This window comes from Sarcophilus harrisii, chromosome 1, assembly GCF_902635505.1.
Source record: "Sarcophilus harrisii chromosome 1, mSarHar1.11, whole genome shotgun sequence".
Classification (NCBI taxonomy): domain Eukaryota; kingdom Metazoa; phylum Chordata; class Mammalia; order Dasyuromorphia; family Dasyuridae; genus Sarcophilus; species Sarcophilus harrisii.
This window is the reverse complement of record NC_045426.1, coordinates 166155750-166180665: the sequence shown is the minus strand read 5'-3', so window position 1 is coordinate 166180665 and position 24916 is coordinate 166155750. Positions and strand designations below refer to the sequence as shown.

The window sequence follows — 24916 nt, the reverse complement described above, 5'->3', positions numbered from 1 at the left end:
AGGAAACTCCCACAGATCAAACTCCTGAGACAATAGTGAATAAGACCACTCCTCAATTTGTTGCTGACTAGTAATCTGGTCAGTAATAATCCAATCAACTGAGAACCACTCCTTCCAGAGACCACTCTTTCCAAGCTATGAGCTATAAAATTAGCATATTTATGATTGAAAGCTGAATAAATGTATTTCCTTGCTTCTGTTTCTCTGCTGAATTCCCTTACAATTCAGCCCACTTTGTACTGGCGTGATCACTGCAATAAATCTTTGCCCCTTGGCTAAGAAGATGGGTTCAAGCCTGCAAATTCTTTGAGACATCTCATAAAACCATCTGGGACCCCAAACTTTTGGGGTCCCTCACTTCCCAACTTCAACAGAGCCACACTCAATCCCATTCTCCTTGGAGAGGGAGAAGAGCAAGGGAATAGTGGTCATGAAAGCCTAGCAAGAACAATTCCATCAGGTAATCACCATGGCCACAGTCCACCTTTTTATAATTGTGGATCAAATGGCCATATTTATATTGGATGTACTAGCCTCCTTTGATTGATTGGCTGCATCCTTAAAACTCTTTTTTTTTTTTTTTACCTTTTACCAACAGCATAGATGATATCAACTGGACCAATCAAAAAGGAAGGACTTGCTCCCCTTGGGGTATGGGGAGGAAGGAAAGAGGGATTATTCTGTCTTCCTTACTTTTAAATGCTGGAGAAATTATGACTACCTTGCAGCCAGGATTGCAGATGGAATAGTGCAGCTAGCCAGTTTGGCATTGAAGCCCTGAGAAGCTCCTGAGAGGGGACTTGGAATTGGATTGTGCTCTATGGGAAGTAAAGCATGAACCTAATCTACGTCCTCTCCCCTGATTCCCAGACACTGAGGTGTTGGTAAGGGGTAAAATGATTATGTTTCTCCCATGTTGCTCTGATGATCACCCAATTTTCCATATGTGGAAGTAAATATATATATTTATCTTTATAACTTCTGAAGTAAATATTTCTGGGGAAAAACTAATCTGTTATTATTGTTTGTGCTTTGTTCTTGGAAAAGATCGTGACATCAGGTAGGTGATACCATGACATTCGAATGAATTAGATTTAAGTAAGGGAGGGCTGGGCAAAGTAATACACCTTACTTTCTCTTCTGGAATCATTTGGGTCCAATGGCAAGATATAGATCAAGATGATTTGGAGATAACCTTGGATGCAGTGGGAGACCTTGGCCTTTTTGCTAAAGTCTTTAATGGTCTCAGTTTGAATGAGGCAGCAATGCTCATTTAGTGATTAAGGCTAAATTAAAAAAAAAGAAAAAGAAACAAAGAATGGTCTATTTTATCTCCTCACAAAAATCTGTTAAGGGTTAATGGAACTGGGATGCAGGAGACCACCTCCTACAATTGAGGGAATAACAATGATGTGGTCCAAGGCTGATTCTGTTACATATATAATCAGAGGATCAAATCCATTTGCATAAATCTTTACACTTTGGTAGAAAATGGTTACTCAATCTATGCCTGTGATGGAGGCAGAGTTGATAAGAGCTTAGGAGAAAAGAAATTTCATTTCTGTCAAGAGAGAAGACACCAGATTCTAGATTCTTTTGAGGAAGAGATCTCTAAAAGTAGAAAAAGACTCTAGAGGAAGCCAATAAAGGAGCTGGCAGGTTGATCATGTTCTTATCCTTATTAGTTACTTCAGGGAATTTTCTCTTGGATGAAATCTGAGATTCTCAAATGAACTGAGATATCTCATTCTAAGAGGAAGAGCTCATTCTCTCTCTATTCTTATCTATATAATTTCTCTGATTTCTGTTGCTTTCTGTTTGGATAAATGAGTTGATTTGCTATTCACTCACAGTTAGCATTTGGTGGGAAGGGACTCAAGTCTTAAATGTATGTTTTGAAACGGAAAGAAATTCTTATTTCTATCTTGTACTAATTACTAATTATTGAATCAGAAATAAGGTTTTCCCCTTTTCTACTTTCTCATCCAGAAATCAATCAGTGTGGGAAATCTTAGGCAAAGACTATAAATTCCTGTTCATTTTGTTTACTCAGACAAGGCTGGGAAAATGTGAATTCTCCCTTTTGTCAGACAGGGAATGTGAAAATTGAAGTCTCTTTGACCAAAACTTGAGTGATCCAAGCCATCTACCCCAAGACCTCATTGTAATAGAGCCTACCTCTCATTGTAATATTTATTCTCTCATTAATTGTTAACCAGCCAGAGTTGATTGCTAGCCTTAGGAACACCCATTCTCCAACACTCTTCCATCATGAAGGTTTTTGGCATTTGAGAGGAGCTCTTTGTATTAATAGACACGCTAGCCTTATCAATAAAATGATTAAAATTATCTAGAAATTATGCCTCTAACTTTTTAATGTCACAGGATTTCCCTTCCCTAAAAAGGAATAGTGATCAAGAAAGCAGTTTGAATCTTACATTTTTTTCCCCTAAAGTAACAATACTTAAGAGGGCAGATCAAAATATTACTGGTCCAGTGGCCCTGGCTGAGCAAAGCAAGAGTTTCCTGTTCCTAATTTCTAGGGATTTCACTCTAGGCAGGAATCTTTCCTTGGAGAAGGGTGAGCGGAAGAGACTCCAGAAATTCATGGCTCCCTATGAGTTACATCTAGGCAGATCCATGTGAATACACACATATCATGCCCCTCACACACAGAACTGATTATCTGACTCCTCAGATCAAAAGTTCTTCAGTGACTCCCTATGCTTTCTGACTAAAATTCAAATTCCTCCCTTAGTCTAGGACCTCTACAAGAAATGATGAGTTGGTTGTTGTTGTTTTTTAACTAAAGCAGGAAAGGTTGATCATCAACCAGTATTTACTGAAAATTTTCAAGTTGCACAGCTCTATTTAAACTTTATGTTGATTTGGTGGTGATATAGATCTGTAATTATGATTTGAATATACCCTGATTTGGCTAAATAGTTGAGACAATAAAAGGTTAAACTCTTTCAGGACAAGGACTTTGTATTCTCTAGTACTTAGCATAATTGTTTATATCCATGAGAACTCATTACCAGTTCTTTAATGATTTGGGGACTTTTCACCATAAGGATTAAATCATTTAATAGGGATTGTAAAGAAAGGATAGGTTGGTATACAGCTCCATAGACCAAAGCTACTCCCAGTATCCCAGGAAAAACGACTCAGGGGGAGAGGATGCAAAGAGAGAAGATTTGGAACTAACAAGAACAACGAAAAGGATCACCACAATAGTGCTTGACATAGTAAGTTGTTAATAAATGTTTATTGGATTGATTTTAACTTAGAATATATGCAATGTAATATCTTGGAATTAAATTGTTTCTGGGTAGAACTGGACTGGAAATGGTAGCTTTCAAATGTGCTGAAATCATAGCACATTAAATTAGTCTTCTGAATTCAAATGAAGATTTGATTCTGGTGGGAGAACTGTCTTGTCATATGAAATATATTTTAAATGCACAATCTTATTACCTGTCACTTAAAAATAAGTATTTTAATATTAAAAGCTATTTTAATTTCCTTTCTTCTGAGCGCCTTCTCTTTCCCTCCCTTTTTGGTTCATTCTCCCTTCCCCCTCTCCTCAATATCCTTATAAATTAAGTATAAGTAGGGAAAATTTTATCTACTGCCCATTTTGTTTTGTTTTTTTAAATAATAATTTCTGTTTTTCCAAATACATACAAAGATAGTTTTCAACTTGCACCTTTTTCTCTCCTATCCTATTTCCTCCTCCCTCAGACAGCAAGCAATCTCATATAGGTTAAATATGTGCAATTCTTCTAAATATTTCCATATTCATCATGCTATGAAAGAAAAATCAGATCAAAAGGGGAAAAAACTCACATGAAAGAAAAAAAACAACAATAACAACAAAAAAGTGAAAATACTATGTTTTGATACATATTTGCTCTCTATTCCTCTCTCTGGATGCTGATGCTACTTTCCATCACAAGTCTACTGGAATTGCCTTGAATCACCTGATTGTTGAAAAAAGCCAAGTCCATCAGCTGATCATCTCATAATCTTGTTGTTGTGTACAATGTTCTGGTTCTGCTCACTTCACTTAGCATCAGTTCATGTAAATATTCCTAGGCTTTTCTGAAACTGGCCTGCTTATCATTTCTTATAGAACAATTCCATTGTGATTATTCTGGAATTCATATTCATATAGCATTACTTATTCATCCATTCTCCAACTGATAGGCTTCCACCCAGGTTCCAGTTCCTTGCCACTGCAAAAAGGGCTACTACAAATATTTTTTCATATACAGGTCCCTTTCTCTTCTTTAAGATCTCTTTGGGATACAAGCCCAGTAGTGACATTGCTGGATCAAAGGGTATGCACAGTTTTATAGCCCTTTGGTACTGTCCATTTTTAATGTAGAGACAAAAATGGGAGAAAGCTACACACAGCCTGATTGTTGATTGACTTCCAAATCCTGTGATTCTATGGATGGAAGGGTAGTATGATGAATGTCTGTGGGTAGTAGAAAAGCATAGTCTTGATACCCATTGTCTCATACTTAAAATAGTTCTCTGGTTTCAAGATAATCAGGAACCACAGTGTTCTGCTTAGGGTCACATCTATGGTCAATTATCTGGCAGGCATATTTTTGAAGACCCACAAAATGAATTCCATTAATTGACCATCCTAGTCTTTTGACTCAAAATCATAGATTTATGGACTATTAAAGTTTGAATGTACCTTAAATCAATCCACATACATTTATTAATATCTACTACATATGAGTCATTGTATTTAGGTGCCAAGAATACAAAGATAGACGAGGTCTCCGCCCTCAATAAGTTTATATTCTTTTGGAAGAAAAGTATACAAAGAGGGCCAAAATGACCAAGAAAGTTGCAAGAGCTGCCTTCATCTCCTTATAAAACTACACTCCAGATCTCATACATTCTATTTCTGTAGTTTCTCTCCAATTTGTTTAATCAGCTCATTTTCCAATGACACTGCTCTAGCACAAGTTAATATAATTTAATCAGAAATAGATCAACTTTATACTATAGGAGAATCTGTCAGCCTTTAGTTTATCTGTAGCTCCATAAGTGGGTCACCAAATAGTGCTGAGCAGCTAGGTAGCTCATGAGTTCTAATCTGGCTTCATACTCACCTTCATGAGTTCAAATCTGGCTTCAGACACTTACTAGCCGGGGAACCCTGCATAAGCCTTTTAAACCTATTTGCCCCAGTTTTCTCATCTGTAAAATGAACTGGGGAAGGAAATGGCAAACCACTCCAATATTTTTGTCAAAAAAACTCCAAACAGAGAGTCAGATACAACCGAAAAATGATTTAGCCCAGACTCATAGGCACATAAAATGCTTAATTTGGGAAGGCCCCTGGAGTTTATCTAGATGTACCCCTTAATTCTCTATAAATGAGGAAACTAAATCCCAGACAGTGATTTGTACCAAGTTAAGTAGTTAGCAGTAGAATCAAGATCTTGTAATATTTGTAGTAGTAGATCCTAGTCTTATAACTCATGGTCTAAGATCTTTCCATTATACAACACTGACTTAAGAAAAGGAAGTTTAAAATTTTTAACTTGGAAATTAAAGATAGCAATCATAAAGCTTCAATGTGTCACAACTTAGAAAGTATGATTTCTGCAATGTCATATATATATATATATATATATATATACACATATGTGTTTATAGTTGTAGTTATAGTTATTACAAAAGAATATTTGCAGTTTAAATGAAAAAGAAATTTTGATAAACCCTAGAATTGCATAGAATTATTTAAGAATTACTTACAAAAATGGATTACTGCAGCACTTCAGTGAATTTTTCATTGTTAGTTTCATTAAAATAGGTAGGTTACTTTAGTGCTGAGCACCATTTATTGGAAGGATAGCCTGAAGCTTTGCCATTGACCTCTTAAAGGAACAAATATATGTTGACTTAATATATCTCTTTAAAGTTTTATTAACATGAATTCTAAGCATATTTATTCCTGGTGATTTTATGATGTATTTTAAATAATTCTATATATTTGAACTAGAAGAGAAAAAAGGTCACATAAAAAATTCAATTACTAACATTTTCCTCATTTAAACTTTTAAAATGACCATTGAGTAGATGACTAGTAACATTAAATTGATGTATATAAATTATTCAGTTAAAAGTGGATTAGGTAATCTGGATAGTGTAAATGTAGAGATCTGACCAGGAGAGGGAAGTTGACTGGCTATACTAATTGAACCTTCCCCCCATTAACAACAATGTAATGAGGTCACTTCAAGGTCCTAGTACATGGTCATCAATTTGGCAGACTTAGCTGATTTTCTTGATCTAAGTTATCTTAATCAATCTTTGGGGAACTGATTCACAAGAGACTGATTTGTAAATAAAATGCCAGTTTAGACATTTATGATAAGAAGTATAACTGCCAAAATAATGGGATTATTAGTTACCTAGTTAGGACATATAGAGAATATAGAATATAGACATAGATGGAATCCCAGAGCTAGAAGGATCCTTAGAAGTCATATAGTCCAGTAAATGAATAAGATTCTGTTATAATACACTTGAAATGTTTTTGTTGTTATTGTTGTACAGTGTTACAAACCTCTGCCCATGATTCTTCAGGTACTCTAGCTATCAGATCTAATCCCTTATATCTTATTCATCATTTCCACTTCATAATCATAAGGAAGCCAAAAATTACCAGAAAAGCAGACTGAATTTCAAAGAGACAGAGAAACTAGAGAACAAAATTCCATCATTTGTTGGATTATGGAGAAAGCAAAGGACTTCAAGGGGAAAAAAAACCTCATTTCTGCTTCACCAACTATACTAAACCCTTCGACTGTGTGGATTACAACAAAATTGGCAAATCCTCAAAGAGATGGGAGTACCAGATTATTTTACTTGTCTCCTGAGAATACTTTATGTTAAAACAGAATATGGGAACAACTGATTGGTTTAAGAATAGAAAAGGAATATGACAAAGCTGGATATTGTTATCTTATTTATTTAACTTATATGCAGATTGCATCATGTGAAATGTCAGGCTGGATGAATCAAACCTAGAATTAAGGTTGCTGGGAGAAATCTGAACAATCTCAGATATGCAGATGATACAGCTCTGACGGCAGAAAGTGAAGAGAAATTAAGAGGCCTTTTGATAAGGGTGAAATAGAAGAGTGTAAAAAACTGACTTGAAGCTCAACATAAAAAAAAATTTGTAAAAATCTTGGTGTACATTTTATCACTTCCTGAAACTAGAGGGACAAGAAATAGAAGCAGTGTTAGATTTTATATTCTTGGACTTAAAAATCGCTGCAGAAGGTGACTACAGCTATGAAATCAAAAGATGTTTGCTTCTTGGAAGGAAAGCTATGGCAAACTTGGACAGCATGCTGAAAAGCAGAGACATCATCTTGCCAACAAAGGTCCATTTGGTCAAAGCTATGGTTTTTTCAATAGTAATACATGGCTGTGAAAACTGGACTATAAGGAAAGCTGAGCACTGTAAAATCTGTGTTTTTGAATTGTGATGCTAGAGAAGACTTTTGGAAATGCTTTGCATAGCAAAGAGATAAAATCTGTCAATAATTTAAAGAAATTAATTTAGGCTATTTATTGGAAAGTCAAATTATGAAACTGAAACTTGAATACTTTGACCATTGGGGATGAAATGAGAGGATGGAAAAGACTGATTCACTGGAAAAGATCCTGATGTTGAAAAAGATGGAAGGCAGAAGGAAAAAGGGTTGACAGAGGATAGGATGGCTTGATAATATCATGGAAATAATGAACATGAACTTGGACAGATGTTGAGATACTAAAGGATAGAAGGGCCTGATGTGCTATGATCAGTGAAGTCACAATGAGTTATACATGAACATCATTACCACAATATTATTTGGAGAAGCTAGGTGGTGTAGTAGATAGAGTGCTAGGTCTGGAGTCAGGAAGACTCATCTTTCTGAGATAAAGTCTGGCCTCAGACTCTTATTAGCTGTGTGATCCTGGGTCAGTCACTTAATCCTGTTTGCCTCAGTTTCCTCATCTGTCAAATGATCTGAAGAAGGAAATGGCAAATCACTCCAGTATCTTTGCCAACAAAACTCCAAATGGGGCCATGACGAATTAGACATGACTGAAAAATAACTGAACAACAAAACAACGTCAATATGCTGACTGAGAACACTCCTAACAATAGTTATAATCCCAAAGTGAAACAAGACATCTCTAGAGGCAATGGAATCTTCCATACTGCTCGTTTTCCATTTATACTTGAGGAAACTGAGGCAGAAGTTAATTAATTTAAACAGGGTCTCACAGCTAGTGATTGAGGCAAGCTCTGAACCCAGATATTTCTGATCCTAGAACTAGTGTATATCCAGGAATTGTGTCTTGAGTAATCCTCATTTGGTAATGTTCTGCTGGTCTTGTGATCACTATTGTTATTGAATAGGTTCTCTCTATTCAGTTAATGACTTCAGCAGAAATCCTCAGCCTTTGTACTATCTCTTTCCCAAAAGAGAGAGTATAATTCTGACATTTCCCTCTTTTTAAAATATTATTTTATTCTTCCTTTCTTATATATTTTCTCTCTCTCTTTCTTTCTTTCTTTCTTTCTTTTATTTTTTTGTAAACAGTATTTTTTCCCATTACATGTAAAAGTAGTTTTCAACATTCATTTTTTATAAGATTTTGAGTTTCAGTTTTTCTCCTTTCTTTCCTTACATCCTCTCTCCCCAAGACTGCAAGCAACCTGATATAGATTATAAATGTTCAATCATGTAAACATATTTCCACATTAGTCATGTTGTTAAAGAAGAAACATGAAAAAGAAAAAGTTGTAAAAAATCCCCCAAATCCAAAAAAAGTCAATCTATATTCAGACTCCTTAGTTCTTTCTCTGGATGTGGATAACATTTTCCATTATGAGTTTTTTGGCCTTGTCTTGAATCACTGTATTGTTGAGAAGAGGTAAGTTAATCAGTTCATGATGTACAATGATGCTGTTATTATGTACAGTGTTCTCCTGATTCTGCTTACTTCACTCAGCATCAGTTAATGTAATTCACCTTCTCATTTTTTAATAGCACAATAGCATTCCATTAAATTTATATACCTTTCCCCAATTGAAGGGCACATCCTTAATCTCTAATTCTCTGCCACAAGAGCTATTACACATATTTTTGTACTTGTGGGACTTTTCCCTTTAAAAAAAATATTTTTTGGGATATAGATCTAGTAGTGGTATTGCTAGATTAAAGTTTGATAACCCTTTGGGCATACTTCCAAATAGCTATCCAGAATGGTTGGATCATTTCACTACTCCATCAACAGAATCCTAGTTTTTCTACATTCCCTCTAATATTGATCGCTTTTCTTTTTTGTGACATTAGTCAATCTGATAGGTGTGAGGTAATACCTCAGAGTTGTTTTAATTTACATTTCTCTAGTCAGTAGTGATTTAGAGCATTTTTTCATATGACTATAGATAGCTTTAACTTATTCATCTGAAAGCTGCCAGTTCATATTCTTTGGGAGAATGACTTGTATTCTTTTAAATTTGACTCAGTTCTCTATATATTTGAGAAATGAGACTTTTATCAGAAACACTTGCTGTAAAATTTTTTTTTTCATTTAGTGCCATACTAAACAAGAAATGGAGAATATTATGAAATGCAAAATGGATCATTTTAATTACATTAAATAAAAAAGGTTTTGCACAAACAAAGCCAATGCAACCAAGTTAAAAGGGAAGCAGAAAGTTGGGAAGCAATTAATATTTTTTCTAGTTGTTTAGATCTGACTTTATTTGTGTGAAAAGTGTTTTGTAATTGTGTTAATAAAGTTCCTAGGTTTGTTTTGGCAAGTAGACTCCCAAGTGTTTTATGTTGTCTACAATTATTTTAAATGGATTTTTTCTTTCTATCTCTTTGTTGGTAATATACAGAAATGCAGATCATTTATATGGGTTTATTTTATATCCTGCAACTTTGCTAAAGTTGTTCATTATTTCAAGTAGTTTTTTAAAAATTGATTCTCAAGGATTCTGTAAGCATAGAGTATCATCACATAAAGTGATAGTTTTACACATATATACAAAAAATGTTTATAGCAGTTCTTTTTGTGATGGTAAAGTATTGGAAATTGAGGGGACACTCATAAACTGGGGAATTGCTGAATAAATTGTAGCATATGAATGTAACAGAATACTATTATTCTATAAGAAATGATGAATAGGCAGATTTCAGAAAAACCTGGAAAGACTTACATGAACTGATCCTTGAGTGAAATGAGCTGAATCAGGAGAACATTGTATAATAGTAACAGCAATATTGTGAGATGATCAACTTTGAAAGACTTTGCTCTTCCCAGTGATAACAATGATTTAAGAAAATTCCAAGACTCAAGATGGAAATTGCTAACCATATTCATAGAAAGAACTGTGGAATCTAAATGCAGATGGAAGCATACTATTTTAACTTTTTTTTTCTTTCTTGTGATTTCCCCCTTTTGCTCTTTTTCTTCTTTTACAACATGATTACTGTGGAAAGATGGTTAATTTGATTGTACATGTATAATCTGTATCAAATTGCTTGCCTTCTTGGAGAGGGATGGGAGAAAAAATTTGAAACTCAAAATCTTTAAAAAAGTAAATGTTGAAAAATATTTTTACATGTAATTGGAAAAAAAAAAACACAAGTGGGAAAAAATAAATAAAATAAGTATAGACCATTAAAAAACACCAAGCCAAAAAAAAAGTTTGACAATTTTATTTCCTCATTATCTATTCTTAGTCCTTCTATTTCTTTTTCTTCTCATTGCTAAAACTACCATTTCTAGTACAATATTGAATAATGGTGGTGATAATGGGCATACTTGTTTTACTCCTGATAATTGGGATAACTTCTAGCTTATCCTCATTACATATTATGCTTGCTCATGGTTTTAGTTAGATACTACTTATCATTTTAAGGAAAACTTCATTTATTCATATGTTCTCTAATGCTTTTTGTTTTTTAAATATGAATGGGTACTATGCAAAAACAAAAGCTTTTTCTGCATTTATTGAGATAATCATAAAATTTGTTAATTTTTTTTATTGACATGGTCAATTATGCTGATAGTTTTTCTAATATTGAGCTAGTCCTGCATTCCTAGTATAAATACCATTTGGTCATAGTGTAATACTCCAACAACAAATTGCATGACATCTTTGATAATATTTTATTTAAAATTTTTGCATTAATATTCATTAGAAAAATTTGTATATAATTTTCTTTCTCAATTTTTGCTCTTCCTAATTTAGGTATCAGCATCATATTTGTGTCATAAAAAACATTTGGTAGGACTCCTTTCTAATCTTGATTGCATTGGTTTTGTGTAAAATCTTTTACATTTATTATTAATTAAGAATTTTTAGTCATATTTGGGAGAGGTACTTGATCACCTTTTTAAAAATATATTTTTATTTCATTAAAAATTTTCCAATTACATTAAAAAATTTAACATTCATGTAAAAATTTTTGATTTCCAAGTTCTTTCCACCCTTTTTGCCTCTCCTCTCTCCCTTGAGAAGGCAAGCAAAATAATACTGATTATACTTGTGAAATCATTCAAAACATATTTCCATATTAGCCATGTTGAAAAACATAGAAAAAAATAAAAATAAAGAAAAAAAAGTGTACCTTGATTTATACTCAGAGTTCATCAGTTTTTCCTCTGGAAGTGGATAGCATTTTTCGTTATGAGTCCTTTGGATACTTAATCTCTTTCTAATCTAATTTTTAAATGCTATAACTTCTGATATTCAGACTAAGCATTCATTTTTATACTTTTGTGTTATATGCCATAGGATATTGCTCCAATTTTAAATTCTGTCAAACTGCTTTTTTCCTTTTTCAAATTGTTCTTCCAGTATTTCCTGCCTTTTAAAATTAATTAATTGATTTTTATTTACAAAACATGTGCATGGGTAATTTTTCAACATTGACCCTTGCAAAATCTTCTGTTCCAACTTTTCCCCTTCTTCCCCCCAGCCCCTCCCCTAGATGGCAGGTAGTCCAATACATGTTAAATATGTTAAAGTACATGTTAAATCCAATATATGTTTACATATTTATACAGCTATCTTGCTGTACAAGAAAAATCGGATCTAGAAAAAAAGAAAAAACCTAAGAAGGAAAACAAAAATGCAAGCAAACAATAACAGAAAGAGTGGAAATGCTATGTTGTGGTCCATACTCATTTCCCATAGTTCTTTCTCTGGGTGTAGCTGATTCTCTTCATTACTGAACAATTGGAACTGGTTTGAATTATCTCATTGTTGAAGAGACCCATGTCTATCAGAGCTGATCATCATATAATCTTGTTGTTGCTGTGTATAATGATCTCCTGGTTCTGCTCATTTCACTTAGCATCAGTTCATGTAAATCTCTCCAAGCCTTTCTGAAATCATCCTGCTGGTCATTTCTTACAGAACAATAACATTTCATAACATTCATATACCACAATTTATTCAGTCATTTTCCAATTGATGGGCATCCATTTAATTTCCAGTTTCTGGCCACTACAAAAAGATCTGCAACAAACATTTTTGCACATGTGGATCCCTTTCCCTTCTTTATGATCTCTTTGGGATATAAGCCCAGTAGTAACACTGCTGGATCAAAGGATATGCACAGTTTAATAACTTTTTGAGCATAATTCCAAATTGTTCTCTAGAATGGTTGGATTTGTTCACAATTTCACCAACAATGTATCCGTGTCCCTGTTTTCCCACATCCCCTCCAACATTTGTCATTATCTGAGAGGTGTGTAGTAGTATCTCAGAATTGTCTTAATTTGCATTTCTCTGATCAATAATAATTTGGAGCATCTTTTCATATGACTAGAAAGTTTCAATTTCTTCATTTGAAAATTGTCTGTTCATATCCTTTGACCATTTATCAATTGGAGAATGGCTTGATTTCTTATAAATTTGAGTCAATTCTCTATATATTTTGGAAATGAGGTCTTTATCAGAACCTTTGAATGTAAAAATGTTTTCCCAGTTTATTGCTTCTCTTCTAATTTTGTCTGCATTAGTTTTGTTTGTACAAAACCTTTTTAACTTAATTTAATCAAAATTTTCTATTTTGTGATCAATAATGATGTCTAGTTCTTCTTTGGTCACAAATTCCTTCCTCCTCCACAAGTCTGAGAAGTAAACTATCCTATGTTCTTCTAATTTACTTATAATCTCATTCTTTATGTTTAAATCAGCAACCCATTTTCACTTTATCTTGGTATACGGTGTTATGTGTGCATCAATGGCTAGTTTCTGCCATTTTAGTTTCCAATTTTCCCAGCAGCTTTTGTCAAATGGTGAATTCTTATTCCAAAAGTTGGGGTCCTGGTTTTTTTAAAGGAATCTTTGTCCCCAAAATTAATATTTTTAGAGTGAACTTTCTTAAGTTATCTCTATTTCTTGGGTGTTTAGTATTTTCTGCTGTTGTACTCTTCCTCTCCTTCTCAGTCTCTGTCTCTGTGTCTGTCTCTGTGTCTGTGTCTCTGTCTGTCTGCCTGTCTCTCTCTCTCTCTCCTCACTTCAGTATTAAATAATTTTGATGACATAATTTTATAATATAATTTGGGATATGAGAAAGTTATTCTGGCTTCGTTACTATTTTTTTCTCATTTATTTTGAGATTCTCTTCCTTATTCTTCCAATGTATTTTGTTGTTATTTCTTCAAGTTCTTTAAATTATCTTCTCTGTGATTTTCTTGATATTGTACTACATCTGTAAATTAAATAGGTAGACTTGTCCTTGCACTGTATTACTATAGTTTAAACATGAGCAGTGACTTTATTTCTTAAATTATTATAATTACATTTATTTACATCTTGTGTATTTTTGGTGGGCTAATTTACATGTATTTTATACTTCTTGTAGTTATTTTGAACAAAATTTATCTTATTGTAACTTTTTTTTGGTTTTTATTAGTTCTGTATAGAAATGCTAATGGTTTTGGGGGTGTATTTTGAATACTAAAAACTTGCTACAGCTATTAATTTACTTAATTAGTATTTTTATTGATTCTTTGAGGTTTTAAAAGTATAACATCATGTTAAGCCTAACATCTACAAATATGAATAGTTTTGCGCCTCTGCAAAATGTTTATACCTTAGCTTTTCCTCCACTCTGGTCTTGCTGTTATTATAATTTCTAGACTGTCACATAATGGTGGGAAGTGTAACAATCCTTATTTCATCCCACTTAGTACAATGAAAGCTTCCAATGTTATTTTAATGCAAATAATGCATTGGTTTAAAAGGAGACCGCTGGATGCCTGTGCTTTTGGTTTTTCAAGATTAAATATGGTTGCTACATTTTCTCAAAAAAATTTTCCATATCTGTTAAAAATAATTATGTATTTTTGTTCTTCTTTGTTAAGGTTAAAAATGCTAATTGCTTTTCCGATATTGAACCATTTTTACATTACTGATCTGAATCCAAATTGGTGAATTATTTTCTGTGTATATTTCTTCAGTTTCTTTGTAAGGATTTTATTTATATTTTTGCCTAGATATTAATTATTGAAGTTGCTCTACAATTCTTTTTTTCTACTTTTTCTTGTCTTTGGGTATTGGGACAATATTTGTTTGGTAAGGCATCTGTTTTTGAGAATAATTTATGAAATATATATATTAATTGCTCTTTAAGTGTTGGATAGGATTCTCTTTTAAATGCATCTTAGGTTGTCCCATCAATTCATTTATAGCCTGCTTAATTTGTTTTTCCAAGATTGGGTGATTATTTGTCTGGACATTTTATTTTTTGTACATCAGTTTCCTTTTAATTCTCAGGAGTTTTTTTTTTTTTTTAACCATAATTAGGTACTATAATTTTTGGTAATCCTTTTTATTTTTTCTATATTGTGAATTCATTGTGATAATTTTTTGTTTTGGTCATTTGATTTCCCTTTTTATTGATTAGGTTGGATAATAGAGTAAAATGATATATTGATTTTGCTAGTGTTTAAAAAAATAACATAGTTTTTAATCAGTTCATTGAGTTTTATCTTTAAATTTCTCTATTTCTCTGATTCTCAAGAATTCTTTTTTATTTATTTTGATGTCCAAGGGAAAATAGATATATTAATACCTTGTTAGTGAGATTGTGAATTAATTCAGTTATTCTGGAAAGCAATTTTGAACTACAGTCAATAAGTTACTAAATTGTGCATATCTTTTAACCAGAAATACCACTATTACGCATATACTCCAAAGAGAGCAAAGAGAGAAGACAATGTCCTATATTTGCAAAAAATATTTACAGGACCTCTTTTTGTAGTGACAAGGAACTGAAAACTAAGGAAGAGCCTATAATTTGGATAATGGCTGAATGAAGTATAGTACTTTAATATAAAGGAATATTATAGTGGTATAAGAAATGATGAATGAGGGCCAGCTAGGTGGTACAGTGGATAGAGAACCAGCCCTGAAGTCAGGAGGACCTGTGTTCAAATCTGGTCTCAGGCACTTAACACTTCCTAGCTGTTTGACCTTGGGCAAGTCACTTAACCCCAATTGCCTCAGCAAAAAAAAAAAAAAAAAAAAGAAAGAAATTATGAATGATCTGGCTTTATAAAAATCCATTAAGATTTTGTATGTAGACTGAAGTGAGTAGAACCTAAGGAACTATAAGAATACATACATACATATATATATATATATATATATATATATATATACACAATACTTCAACAATACTATTGTAATAATGAACAATTTTGAAAAACTTAAGACTTCTGATCAAGGCAATGATCAACCAAAAATCTAGAAGATTGATTATGAAAAACTTCCTTCCTGACAGATGTAATGAACCAAATATGAAGAATGCAACACACATTTTATATCTGATGAATATGGTGATTTTTTTTCCCCCACTGGGGAAAGGGATCATTCTCCCTTTAGAGGGAGAAAAGAAATAAATCTTAGTAAGAGAAAACAATTTTAAAAATATTATAATAGAATAATGAAAATTATCTATATTCTTTCATATTTCCATTCAGAAGTTACCACATAGAAGTCAAATCTAATTTATTACACAATTTCTTTAGCTTTACATCTTCTTTCTGTTGGATTTATCTAGCTTTGAGAGAAATATTAAAATCTCCTACTATTATTACATTATCACCACTCTTCTTTCAACTCAGATTTTTTTTTTCTGACAACTCAACCACTATGCTATTTAATATAGTTATTTTTCTATGGTGTCTTTAAATATAATGTAATTTTCCTGTTTGTCTTCATATGTCTATACCAATATTGTTGCCCTATCTGAGAGTATGATTGCAATGCCTACTTTTTCTGAATAGCCTAAAGCACAAGAACTTATGTATTTCCATGTTTTCCCTTTTATATGTGTACATGTTTATATATGTGTATATATTTTAAATGTGTTTGTTTTCTTATCCACTTTTCAATTCTTTTTTTCAATGTTTTTCTATTCAAATTCTTTTCAATTCTTTTTTCTTCTTTATCATGTAATTAAATCTACTGATTAGGGTTATAATTAGGATTTGTTTTCTGCCATTGTGTGTATGTATCAATATCTATATGTATAAACATATAAACATACATATGTATATGATTGCATTGTGTGTGCATGTGTATAATTTTCTGTATTTATATTGATTTGCTTCTTCTTGTAAGTTAGAACAATTTGTAAGTCTGTTTTCCTTATAATCTGAATCTGCTCAGTTTCCCTCTCCTTTTCCTCCCTTTTATTACCATATTCAATCCAATATTCCCTGTACTTTTATTATTATAGTGTATATTCTTTCTCTCTTTTACTGGTAAACTCCTCCCTTTCCCAGCTCAGAGTTCAATGTCTAATCTTCCCTGTCCATCCAACTCACACATTCTTCTATTTCAGTGATATTAATTTGTAATTTCCCTTTCCAGTAAATGTTTTCTTTTCACTTCTTTCTTATTCCTTACTTTTTCTGGAGTTCTCTAAAATCTGTTCACTAAGTGCTAATTCTTGATAGAAACAGTAGGGTATGGTGAGAAGAGTACTATGATTTTAGTAAGGGAGTCAAGTACTGTTCGTTGTCTTTCCCCCAATTATTTATATCTTCTGATATCATGCCATCTTCCTTTTGAATCTATGAACTGTTATACCTCTCCAACCCCTGACTTTCTGGATATCCAACTAATTACTTCTATAGGAATAATCTCCTGAAGTATCCAACTCTATAAGGAAAAATTCATTGCAAGATTTGTTCTCATCCTTTCTCACTTTTGTGAGTTCAGCTGTGCAACACTGCTAGATTATTCCCTTTATACTGGTTATCCTCAGTTCCATTCTTTCCTCTGTGTTCTGCCCTCTAATATTCTATCTTTACTTTCTACCATCTGGAAAGGATTCAAATTAAAAGCCTACTCTCTCTCTTTAATTTCTGATCATTTGTAACCTATGAATCCCTATTTCATTATCCTCTCCTCTCCTCAAATGAGTCATTCTTCTGAATTAGCCCACACTTTGTAATGTTGATTCATTAATGAAAATATAAAGTTCTACCTACTGAAATATTAATTAATTTCCTTCTACCTACTTTCCATCTTATTTTTCTCCATCACACCTTTATACTTTCAACTCTTTAGCACATTGATACTATTTGCTATATCTCTGAAATTCAATATGTGAGCTATGTTTTAAAAAAAGAAAGAAAGAAAATCAAATAACTTTCTACATTATCTATCTCTAGCTGCATGAAAATAAATATTTCATTTATTATTCTTTCATTGTTATCTGAAAATATTTAACTTCCTGCTGTTTATTCATTTTACAAGTTAAATACTTTATTTACCTTTGGGTTCTTTGGAAGTTATGATTCAAATTCTTTCCTCTTATTAAATGTTCAATTATTTTATTTGATGTTTTAGGCATAAGGATGTTATTTTGGGGTCGTAGGCTATTTTCTTGTTCTTTAGAATAAAATCCTATAATAATTTTCTCTTTGCTTTCTTGTAATCACAAAGTAATCTTGTGTTGTTCTGATTTTTTTTCTTCTTGGAGACTGAAGAATTTTTTCCTTCCAGTCTGTAAGATTTATTTATTTATTTTTGTTATTGAAGTTGTGAAATTTAACTAAATATTGCTTAGTGATTTAAATTTGAATTTTCTTTTTGTTGGCTTCTTATGGATTATCTGAATCTTAACTTTACCAGGTGCTTCTGATATTCCTGGTATAATTGACATATTGTAACTAGATGGGTTTTTTAAAAAATGATATTCTTCTGGAAGGATCATTATAATCTTTAGACCATCTCTTTACATCTTATCTTTAAGTTCATTATTCTTGTTCTATGGAGTTCTCATATATTTTTACATTATCATTTTGTGATTTTGTTTTATTATGTTTTTCCTCCAGTCTATATTTCTACTTTGCCCATGATCTGGGAGATCATTAAACTCTGAGCCCAGAAACAGCTATCCCAGAACTTTCTCCTGGGCTTGCGGCTGACAGATAAGATTGTATGAAAGACTGGCAAGCTGAAAAACGGTCAACTTTATGAAGTGGGCCTTGGGCCAAGTAGCATTACAAGAGTCATTCTAATGCTCAAGTAGCTGATCTTCTTGTGATTGAAAAGAATACTCATTTTATTCCTGCATTACAGATGCTATCTGATGAAGCACCTGAAAAACTGAGAATTGTACATAGGGATATGCTAACATTTAAAGTAGAAAAGACTTTTCCAGACCACCTTCAAGAAAGGATGATCTTCCAAGAGTATATGTTATTGGCAATCTGTCTTACTTTATGTTTACTTCCTTGATCATTAAATAGCTTGAAAAATATTTCTAAAAGAGATGCATCTGTTGTTTATGGCAGAACACAGATGACCTTGACTTTTCAAAAGGAAGTGGCTGAAAGGCTTGACAGACAGTACAGGAAATAAACAATGAAGTTAACTTTCCATCATGGCCCAGTACCTCTGCAAGTTTCAGCATTCCTTTATGATTCTAGGCCGAACTTTTGTTCCCAAACTAGAGCTAGACGTGGGAGTGGTTCATTTCACTCTCCTGCTATAACCTTGGATAAATCAGTCAATTAAGCTCGTGGAAAAAGTTGTTCAGAGTACTTTTCAGTTCAGAAGGAAATACTGCCTTCAGGGAATTGGAACACTATCCCCACAAGCTGAACACTAAAAAAACTTGGGAAAAAAAAGTTAATGTTAGTTGATGTGAACCCTGCTTTATGGACAAGTCAGTTTTCCATCTTGCATTTCAAGGACCTTTGTGATATCTACAGAAAAATGTTCACTCACAATTTCAGGCATAAACAGGCAAAAGAAAAGTCAAAACCATATAAAGTATGTAGATGATAATGATTTAAATTATATGTAACTTTTGTTTTGGCCATAATTCTGTTAATAATGTTTAAATTCATAATGTCAAATTTCAATGTGGATAATTGTTTCCATTTATTCCAATTGGGATAGAGATACTGTTTTGTCCAGATTGTCTAAAAGACATTTTCATACCTAGAAAAAATAACAACAAAGTTCATATGGAAAAACAAAAGGTCAAGAATTTCAAGGGAATTAATGAAAAAAAAAATCAAATGAAGGTGGCCTAGCTGTACCAGATCTAAAATTATATTATAAGGCAGCGGTTACTAAAACTATCTGATATTGGCTAAGAAATAGACTAGTTGATCAATGGAATAGGTTAGGTTCAAAGGACAAAACAGCCAATAACCTTAAATATCTAGTGTTTGATAAACCCAAAGACCCCAGTTTTTGGGATAAGAATGCATTATTTGACAAAAATTGCTGGGAAAATTGGAAATTAGTATGGCAGAAACTAGGCATTGACCCCACTTAACACAGTACACCAAGATAAGGTCAAAATGGGTTCATGATCTAGGCATAAAGAATGAGATCATAAATAAATTGGAAGAGCATAGGATAGTTTACCTCTCAGACCTGTGGAAGAGGAAGGAATTTATGACCAAAGAAGACCACTATTGACTACAAAATTGAAAATTTTGACTATATCAAATTGAAAAGTTTTTGTACAAACAAAACTAATGCAGGCAAGATTAGAAGGGAAACAATAAACTGGGGAAAACATTTTTACAGTCAAAGGTTCTGATAAAGGACTCATTTCCAAAATATATGGAGAATTGACTCTAATTTATAAGAAATCAAGCCATTCTCCAATTGATAAATGGTCAAAGGATATGAACAGACAATTTTCAGATGATGAAATTAAAACTATTACTACTCATATGAAAGAGTGTTCCAAATCACTATTGATCAGAGAAATGCAAATTAAGACAACTCTGAGATACCACTATACACCTGTCAGATTGGCCAGAATGACAGGGAAAGATAATGCAGAATGTTGGAGGGGATGTGGGAAAACAGGGACACTGATACATTGTTGGTGGAATTGTGAATACATCCAGCCATTCTGGAGAGCAATTTGGAACTATGCCCAAAAAGTTATCAAACTGTGCATACCCTTTGATCCAGCAGTGTCTCTACTGGGCTTATACCCCAAAGAGATACTAAAAAAGGGAAAGGGACCTGTATGTGCCAAAATGTTTGTGGCAGCTCTGTTTGTAGTGGCCAGAAGCTGGAAAATGAATGGATGCCCATCAATTGGAGAATGGTTGAGTAAATTATGGTATATGAATGTTATGGAATATTATTGTTCTGTAAGAAATGACCAACAGGACAAATACAGAGAGGATTGGCGAGACTTACATGAACTGATGCTGAGCGAAATGAGCAGAACCAGGAAATCATTATATACCTCAACAGCGATACTGTATGAGGATGTATTCTGATGGAAGTGGATTTCTTCAACAAAGACAAGATCCAACTGAGTTTCAATTGATCAAGGATGGACAGAAGCAGCTACACCCAAAGAAAGAACACTAGGAAATGCTTGCATTTTTGTTCTTCTTCCCAGGTTATTTATACCTTCTAAATCCAATTCTCCTTGAGCAACAAGAAAACTGTTCGGTCCTGCACACATATATTATATCCAAGATCCACTGCAATCTATTTAACATGTATAGGACTGCTTGCCATCTTTGGGGAGAGGGCGGAGGGAGGGAGGGGAAAAATCGGAACAGAAGTGAGTGCAAGGGATAATGTTGTAAAAAACTACCCTGGCATAGGTTCTGTCAATAAAAAGTTATTTAAAAAAAAAGACATTTTCATAGTGATAATGTTTCAGTAAGAAGTATTAATAAAAGTAGTACCCAGATGTAACTTATTTTTCTTTTATTGTACAAGTTGACAGAGAAAATACATACAATCAAATAAGGGAAAAAAAGAATTCTAATTTATTTGCTTACCTATTTGATATCTTCATTTTTTCGTCAAATGCTCTTCAGAACTATGTGGTAGATCCTTGTAGTTGCTAGATTTTTGTTTTTGCAGAGATTTTTGTGCTATCTTCATTTTCTCTAGGCAATTATAACTCATTTTCTTTTGTTGCAAAGTATTTTCATCCTGAGATTATAGTAGCAATTTGTTGGTTCTAAAATAAAAATTAAAATTGCACAAATGCTAACTTCTATTGTGTGCAGGTTGTGTTAAAGAAACTGATGTTAACATGTTGAATAGGTGGAATAAAACCAGCAAATTACTAGTTTTTGTATTTCCTAGAACATGTTTTGTGGTTGCTGTTTAAATTGTACTTGGCATATTTGCATGAAATTAGGAGTTTATTTTTTTGTTTTACACATTTAGTGTTAAGTAAGAGGTATACTTTTGGAATATAATACTAGTAGAATCTTGTTATATAGAAAACAGTTGCAATGTCCAGGTCTGGTATGAGACTTTGCACATCCTTATTCACTAATTTTGCTTTGCTAATGTTGATTCATTGAATTATGTTAGAGAAATCTTTCTATATAATCATAAATTCCTGTTTATTTGTTATTGAATGAAGAAACTGCATGCATATTTAATTTATGTATTACACAAATTTGTCAGGACAGTGCTAAATTTACAATATAAAATAAGTATTTTTAAAAATATGCCTTTTTGCTAACTTATTTTTGAGTTTTATACTTCAGATACAATATCAAAAAACCTTGAAGAATTAAGGAAATATTTCATATTTCAATCTCTAAATTAAAACAGGAAACATTTCTTGTAATGTTGGTTCATTTTTTCCTTCAGTTGACTTTTGTCTTTCTCAATCAATCACTATAGATTTTTTTTTATGATGACCTTGCTTCCAATGTGCTTATTTCCAATTTTCTATCTTCACAAAATTCAGTACCATTCTGCTTACTCCAACCCCTTGCTGCTTGCTATCTATTGTATCAGAATCTCAGTTTGGATGGGCTCTTATTTTCCTCAGAGGGTAAGGGATAGCCTCTTGGGAAACTGTTGCTGGAAACTCTGAGTGGCAATCTACTTTTATCTGTCACAGTTCTTTTGGTTCCACCAATTCTTTCTGAAACTCACTTTTTTTCAGTATTGAGATGAGAAGTATTCAAAGAGATGAGGAGGGTCTTTGAGGATACTTTTTTGACTTGGGAAGGATAGAACAAAATTTTTTAAACAGGAGCTGATGACATGAGAAGATGGTAACAATTTGACTTCAATGAGTCCAAATTACCAGCCATAGATCTTTCACATCCTAAGGTATAGTAAAAATAGTCAGAGGTCTTGTTTTGTCTTTTTCTGAATTACTAACAGTAATCCTGAGATCTTGGGAATAGGAGAAGTACAGAAGTCCTGCAAAGACAAATATTTAGCAAATTTTCTTTTGACTTAGGCAATTAGAGTTAAATGACTTGACCAGGATCACACAGCTAGGAAGTTTTTAATGTCTAAGGCCAAATTTGAACTCAGATCCTCCTGACTCTGGGATGGTGTTCTATCCACTACACCATCTAGCTGCCCCTACTAGTTTTCAAAAAAAGAGAAAAGAATAGAATCTGTAAACCTCAGATTAGTGAGTTTGACCTGTATTTTCAGCAAAATGCTAGAATAAATCATTAAAGGAATTAAAAAGGGAAATAGTACTCATCAAAATTTACCATGACTTCCTGAAGAACAGGTCTTATCAGAGTAACTTCACATCCTTTTTGGACAAATCCTAAACTTGTGGCTTACAGGAACACAATAGATGCAATAGGCACAGTATACCTAGATTTTAGCCAAGCATTTGGTAAGGTCTGTCATGACAAGATATGGGCTGGGTGATGGAATGGTTAGGTGGATTCAAAATTGTTTGAATGAATTAGTAAAGGAGTCTGGAGAGAGAGAGAAGTCAGGGAGAGGGCTAGAAAACATACTTTCTCAGGTGCATTAAGAGAGACACTGTATCTAGAACAGTTGTTTGGCTGCCCTGGGCTGACCATATCTAGAGGGTTTGGAGGTCACATTTTAGAAAGCTCATAGACAAATTGGAGAATGCTCAGAAGAGGGTAGCTTGGGACAGTGAGAATGCTGGAGACAGGCTATATGAAGATGGAACAAGCCAGCAAATGCTGGATGGTTGAACCTCTAAGGTCACTTTTCACTCAGATTCTGTGATTTTAAGTTATTAAGTTTGACTTTCTTTTTTCCTAGATTACATTAAGATTGTCATTCTTATATTCTAATGATAACAATCTAATTCTAAAGATAACAATCTGATTCTAAAGATAACAATCTTGGTTTCATTATTTAATAGAGGAGAGTTGAAACTCTTTTAGTTAAAATCAGTAATTTTCTAGTTAGGCTTTTTAAAGAGCTGCTAGGGTATATTTTACTTTACTCTGTAGTATTTAGAGGTTTTTTCTTTGAGAAGATTATAATTCTTCTATTTTAGGGGCAAATGTTCAATAAATGCTTTTTGAACTAAATTGAATTATTGTTTCTTATAGATGGGGTGAATAGCCATTTGATCTCATCAATTTTTTAGGTTTCTGTTTCCTAATTTAGCACAGTGGAGAGAGCAAGGCCCTGGCGTGAGGAGGACCTGAGTTCAAATTTGGCTTCAGACACTTAACACTGCCTGGCTGTGTGATTCTGGGCAAATCACTTAATCCCAAGTGCCTCACAAAAGGAAAAAAAAAAAGATAATAAATAGATGTAAGAAAACCATTCCTTTTTCCTAGCCAGAATAAAGTACGTAGAGTTCACTTTTAAGCAATATGCATTTAAAAAAAAAAACAGGAATGTGGGCTCAGTGGACAATACTGATCTTGCCTATATAGGATATCTTTTATCCTAGCTCAAAATTTTCTTCAGAAAAATCATAAATCATGGTATGTTTGTGTTTGTGTGTGTGTGTGTGTGTGTGTTGTTGTTGTTGTTGTTCAAGAATGGTTAACCCCAAGTTAGATAGTTATCTGTCTGTTTTGTTTGATCTGATCTGTTTGATCTCTGATAAAAGGAATATATATATATATATATATTTTGACCTGTAAACATTCTGGCTGAATTCGGTTGGTTGAGTTTGATGGCTATGATTTAAAGAGCTTGCTCTTATCAGGGAGCTTCTATTATACTCTAGTAAATTAGGAATCCGCTTAATGAGCTCTTTGGACCCAGTGAGGAGCAAGACCAATAAGCAATGTTATCATTCTGAAGTCTCAGAGGAATGAATTTCCTATTTATATATATTCCTTTTGTATGGCCCTCTAAATTTTGATTTCTTGATGATCTATTTGTGCATTGATCTATTTGGGGAAATATTCAATTGCAGATCTTTTTACTAGGTTATTTCATTAAATACCTTTGCTTTGAACTAATTGTATCTTCTGGTTGACTAGAAAAAAGTAGACAGATTGATGGAGGGCTCATTAAACTATCATTTCAGATGAATGTCATACCTTAGAATTCTTTGAAGTTTAGGATTAGGAAAACTCTAAGGCCTTTTCTATATCTAAATACAAAAGATCT

At 33.0% G+C, this 24916-nt stretch overlaps 1 pseudogene; it reads left to right on the top strand.

Moving 5' to 3' along the window:
- The window catches only part of LOC100921398, a 38731-nt pseudogene extending 19356 nt beyond the window's left edge, over nt 1–19375 (top strand).
- The last annotated feature ends 5541 nt before the right edge of the window (nt 19376–24916 follow it).